Source organism: Cannabis sativa, chromosome 6 (assembly GCF_029168945.1).
Source record: "Cannabis sativa cultivar Pink pepper isolate KNU-18-1 chromosome 6, ASM2916894v1, whole genome shotgun sequence".
Taxonomy (NCBI): Eukaryota; Viridiplantae; Streptophyta; class Magnoliopsida; order Rosales; family Cannabaceae; genus Cannabis; species Cannabis sativa.
In genome coordinates, this window is record NC_083606.1 from 22,093,404 (window position 1) to 22,099,403 (window position 6,000).

At 35.5% G+C, this 6,000-nt stretch overlaps 1 long non-coding RNA gene across 1 annotated transcript; it reads right to left on the minus strand.

The window, feature by feature from the left end:
- Positions 1-4,345: 4,345 nt before the first annotated feature.
- On the minus strand, positions 4,346-5,741 carry LOC133039187 (uncharacterized). Its single transcript, XR_009688610.1, has 2 exons — positions 5,685-5,741; positions 4,346-4,608 (listed from the first exon to the last, which is right to left on the minus strand). It is a non-coding gene; the product is annotated as an uncharacterized LOC133039187 (long non-coding RNA).
- Positions 5,742-6,000: the final 259 nt, after the last annotated feature.

Sequence of the window (6,000 nt, forward strand, 5' to 3'; positions counted from 1 at the left end):
TGCAAAAACGTCTAAGGAATGTACTTTAAGATGCCTAAGTGATATTTTGACATCACTTAGCCTATTTCTATAATCTGACGAAGTTGTTCACAAGTTCTCGAAGATGTTGTTGTTCTGCTGAAATGAGAGACGCGAAACTCTTCAATTCTGAGTGAAGTTTCCCATTTTGGAAATGAGAAATACAAAGTTATGAATTTGACTTATCTGACTTCATGTATCTTAGTTATTATGAAAAACTAGATGGACGGTCGAAATATAATCAAAATCGGATAAGCAGAACCCAATGCATCAGGCCTTTTGTCAACCTGGGTGTTAGGTACTCATTCCCGAGCTTTGAGAATCTCGTTTTGATACTTTCAAGGTTCTTGAACTTGAGGATGAGGTCTCCTACCCCATTTTTGACCATTCAAAAAAATTCCCACAACATTTTTTGGCAAACTTGATCAAAAACACCCTAGGTTGACAATATGTCAACCTGGGCGCTGGGTCGCAATTATGGTCCTTTGGAAATTCTGTTTGGTCCCGAAAAATAGTTGAATCTCAATATTTTCTAAAAACAGGGAAGCTGCTAGGAATATTTCTTGAAAAAAAATCATTGAAATCGGCCCTGTTTGACAAAATGTCAACCTGGGCACTGGGCCAGCCCTAGTTGTCAACCTAGGCACTTGGCCTCGTTTCTGGCACCCAGGAAGTATTGTTTCTCCCCCGGAAGGACCTTTACCCTGTTTTTGATAATGATATAGAAGATGAAAAAGTCGTATCTCCTATTTAATACTTGGAAGGTGCCCAAATTGGCAAATTACCATCTTGGGTGCTCGGGGCCTGGGGCCCTGGGTGCTCAAAAATGAACTTGCTCTAATTCTGATTCTGATGCCTCAAATATGTATGCGGTATGTCTAGTTGATGTCCTAATGCAAGTTTTGACCCATTTTTACTAAGATGGTCTTCGAAACTGAAACCCTAGTTGACAATGTCAACTTGGGCGCTGGGCGAAACACTAAGTGCCCAGGTTGGCTTTCGGTTTGCGAGTTTGTGTAATTTCAGCTCCCAGAGCTTGGATTAGGTTGCTCCATGTCTTCATGGTACATAATATTGAAAGATAGTAGGTTGAATTCAAGTTATTGAAGTACGAACTTCCATCTCGGAGATCCCGAAGTCAACTTGGGCCCAGGGCTAGGGTCTCCTGCCAGATCAATTGTTATGACTAAGGTCTACTCAACTTCGTGATGTCATCATTCATGACACGTGTCAAACATTGATGTCCTCGTCACTAGGAAAAGTTTTTAGATTAACATTTTTCCCCAAGTCAACTTTACACTTGTATGGAGTTGTCTTGATGACGTGAACCGAGTCTATTTCATTTGAAACTACCAAATGTTAATCAATTTTGACATTCTTTGGCAATTGCATATACTCTTCAAGCATTTCCAATTAAATTAGGACTTTGGAACTCTTTGGCTTAGTCCTTGGAAATTTTAAAAATTAATTAACAAAGAAAAAGATGAAAAACTTATCTTTTACATTTTTATTTAAAATTTTGAATTTTCTTATTTTTTTTTTCATGGCATTAGGATTAATTAGATTAGAATCTTAATCCTAGTAGTAGATGTCATTCGGAATTAGAAGAAAAAAGAAGAGAAAAGACTTTTGATCTTTTGCTTTTCATTTATCTTTTTCTTTTAATTCTCTAATTTTTTTTTTTTTAATTTTAATAGCATTAGGATTTCATGTTACTTTTTAAATTCAGATTCCTATTTGCATAAGAATTTCAAAATCTACTAAAATAGAGAAGGGAAAATATATAAGTATATATTTTACTTGTCATTTACCTCTTCCTCAAAATCCTTAAATTTAAAAGACTTCTATTAGATTTAGGATTAGAAGATTGAACATAAATAAGAGAGTTGTCAATCAAAATTTCTACACTTCTCAATTTCATTCCACACGCCTACACCTTTAGAGAGCCTTTGAAGTTTCATCTTCATCAAGCCTTCAAGCATTCTTCATTCCAAGGTAGAAAAACCTTTTCTTTTATTTTTGAAATTGGTGCTTTTTTTTGAGAAATTTCTTCTTCTCCTCCTCCTTTGTTGATCTTACTCCAAGGAGTTTTAGAATCCTGAAACCCTTTGAATTTTTTTAAGACCTTCAAAATTCTAAAGCACTCTCTTAGTGTCTTGAAAAATTTCTTCAAAATTGCTTGAACTTTCTCAACCCAATTAGAATTGTCTTGGGCTGTAAGCAACTTGTGTTGTCGAGCTGTCGTGGCTAGGATGAAGAGAAGTAGAAGGTTGCATGATGAATATGACTCCCATGTGGCTTAGTTCACTAGAGATAAGCTAACTGTGCCTAAGTCTAAGAAATTATGATGGAAACTAAGCTTCTCAAAGCTGCAATTGAGAGTGATGATCCGAGAGATCGAGGCTTCAAGCTAATGCCTTACGCGATGATTACTCTTCCCAAGACTGTCATCCAAAAGCCACGATACGGTGGTCCCATGTCTTCCAGAACACTTGCTACACTGGTTGGTCAAGATTCTACATGAATGTGGGTGCTCACTTACCCTTTCATCCATGGTTCATAACCATAGCTATTTGTTTGGTGTCTGCCCACGAGAAAAAGCCAAATGACTATAGGATTCTTGCCACCTTCTTCATATTTTACCGCCTAAGAAACTGGCCTATACCAACTCCCCATGAAAAAAACTTTGTTTGTGACTTGAAAAGAAGTCCAACCCACATAGAAGAAGGTTTTTACCACTTCCACCAATCTAGCCCATACATAGAGAATATTACCAAAGGCAATTGTGGCCTTTACCACCAAGAGTACTACTATACTCTCATTCTTCCGTTAAGAGATATAACCTTCCAAAAATCTAGCCCTTTCAAAAGACTTGCTCCTTTCATTGACATGAAGAGGAGAGTTGATGCCATGTTATTTGAGATTGATGCATGGGAGAGAGATGGGCAATCTCTATTTGGTACTAAAAATCTCAAGAAAGTTAGGTTGATTATGTCCTGTCAACGGGTGCATGTGTTGGAATTTTATGCCCTAAACAAAATTCTTTTCAATATAATCTTATTTGGTATCAATAAAAGATTAGAAGCCATTTAAGTTTACATATTATTTTCATGTTTATGATTTAATATACAATATTTTGATAAATCCAGAACATGTAGTTATTCATAGATTACAGTGATGTCATCATAGTGGAAAGTAATTGGGATCGTATGCTTCAAAGTTGAAGTCCCATGATTTATCAGTGCACTGGATATACACTAATGTGATAATCAATGATAAAGTTTACTTGCACTTGGATAAGTGGTATGTCCTTTCTAGGGCATTGATAAAGTATACTAGTATACTCCATACATCCAATACTAGATCTTAGATCAATAGATCTTAATCCTAAGATGGTTAGGTTTTGGCTTAACTTTATTATTTGTATTCTTTGACTTGTTCGGTAAAGTTGACCAAATAGATCTTCCCTATAATTACATCTTGGGAACATGATTGTATAATTGAGTGGCAGCGCTATGTTGAGATTTTATGCCTTAAATAAAACCTATTTTAATATAATCTTATCTGTTATCAATAGAAGATTAGAAGTCATTTATGTTTACATGTATTTTTCATGTTTATGGTTTCATATAAAATTTCTGTTAAATGCAGAACATATAGTTATTCGCAATTATAGTGATGTCAACACAGTGGAAGGAAATTGTGATTATATGCTTCAAACGATAATGTCCCATGATTCACCACTTCACTGGATTTACACTGATGTGATAGTTAGTGATAAAGCTTACTTACACCTTGGATAACTGTTATGTTCTTTCCACGACATTGGCAAAGTATGCTAGTATCAGATGTATGGAGTATACATTGGACTAGTACTGATATTAATCTTGATAAAGAAATTATAATCTTACCGTTGTATCTTTCTAAGTCAATATCACTTGTTGATCTTAGATCAAAAGATCTTAATCTTGATATGGTTAGGTTCGATCTCAAGAGTATTATTTATGTTCTTTGATTTGTTAGTTGAAACTCAAATGGGTGAACACATACATTTTGGGAACATGATAGTACAATTGAGTGGGAGCCCTAATCATAGATATGGAATCTATAGCTTCTATCTGGACATAGAAGTGAAATGATGATTTCCTTCGAGCTTGGCTTAATAGAGATAAATAGAAGAGCTCTTATTTCAATAATTATATTAGTTTACTGAAAAATCATTTATAGGAAGCTTAAGGAAAAAATACTGTAACGCCCTAAATAATCAGGCACGCTACCCAAAATACTTATGAAACTCTAATCCCCTAATCGGGATTACTAATCAAAATAGCGCAGAATTTAAACTTTTATATTAAACAGAATGAAAATAAACTTGTAATATATTTAAACTTTCAAAATAGTTGGGATCCCAAAAATAATTACAAACTTATTACAAGTCTTTTCTTTCTAGCCGACCTAAGCGGCAAAACAGAATTCAAAAGTTCAACACTGATAGACCCTTAACCCGCTTGGTCTGATATGGCTTGAACATGTACATTCTTCGTTTTGCTCCTCAAACTCATGGTTGATCAGCCACTGACTTACCCTTTCCTGCACAGTAGAGCACCCGTGAGCCAAGCCCAGCAAGACAGTATAAATCATAACAAATATAATATGCTCATCATGCTATTTAAACAGTAATGCCATTCATATATGTCTGTGTGTCACAGACCTGCATGTGACACTCACATGCCTATTTATGTCTACGTGGCGTAGGCCTATGTGTTGCGCTCACACATCTATATATATCTACGTGGCGTAGACCTACGTGTTGCTCTCACACGTCTAATTACAATAAGGCCTTAGAATAGTTCATCTCGGTTCTAGATACCGAGTCCAACTTGATTATGCCTTGACACACAACCCTTAATCTCAATATGTAACACATAATTATTAGTGTCACTGCACTATTTGTCTATTTGCTATAGACCTGCATGTTATGCTCACATGTCTATTTATGTCTACGTGGCGTAGACCTACGTGTTGCTCTCACACGTCTATATATACAATAAGGCCTCAGTAGGGTTTACCTCGGTTCTGATTACCGAGCCTAACCTGGTTATACCTTGCTCGCATAACCCTATTCATGTATATACGTAATCCATGTATTACGTTCTTTCGGTGGTTTATCCTGGTGATATATACCAGGTCTAACCCAGTTATGTCTTAAACACATAACTTCTAACATACATGCGTGTATTCAATATTTACTACAACATATATAATCTTAGGGTAATAACCCTAACTTGCATACTATGTAATCACGCATATAATACATTTCTATATACTTAGATGACATTTACTAAGAGTATCAACCCTGACTCATGCTTTCACTGGACTCGTAATATTCTAGGGCAATAACCCTAGACCGCATTAAAATTAAACTCAAGGTACTAGCTTACCGAGTCTAGTTTAATTATGCCTTAAGCGCATAATTCATAATTCCAATATATAGATATATCCGACATGGCATAGTATCACACAACATATATCACTAGGGTAATAACCCTAGGCTATTAACCGCTCATATTAGAGTAATAACCCTAATCCCGGTTACAATTACTTACATATATCATATTCAACATAAGCGCCACCGCGCATACTCTACGTGCAAACTACTGTCTTACCTGTTGTCCCGCAATAACAGAGATTCCAAACCCCTGGGTGCTCCTGATCAGGTGCCGATAATCCTAGTCACACAATCAAGGATTTCACAAATAGGGTTAATCCCCAATTTCACTTTCACAAAATATAAACATTGTTGGGTTTTATGCCCTAAATAAAACTCATTTCAATATAATCAGATTTACTTATTAATATAGATCAGAAATAACATTTAATGTTGCATGGTTCACATGATTTATTTCATGATTATATGTACATAATGTATAAATTCATCTGAAACCCTTTTCACATACTTGATCCTGTTTATTGTGCCATCAA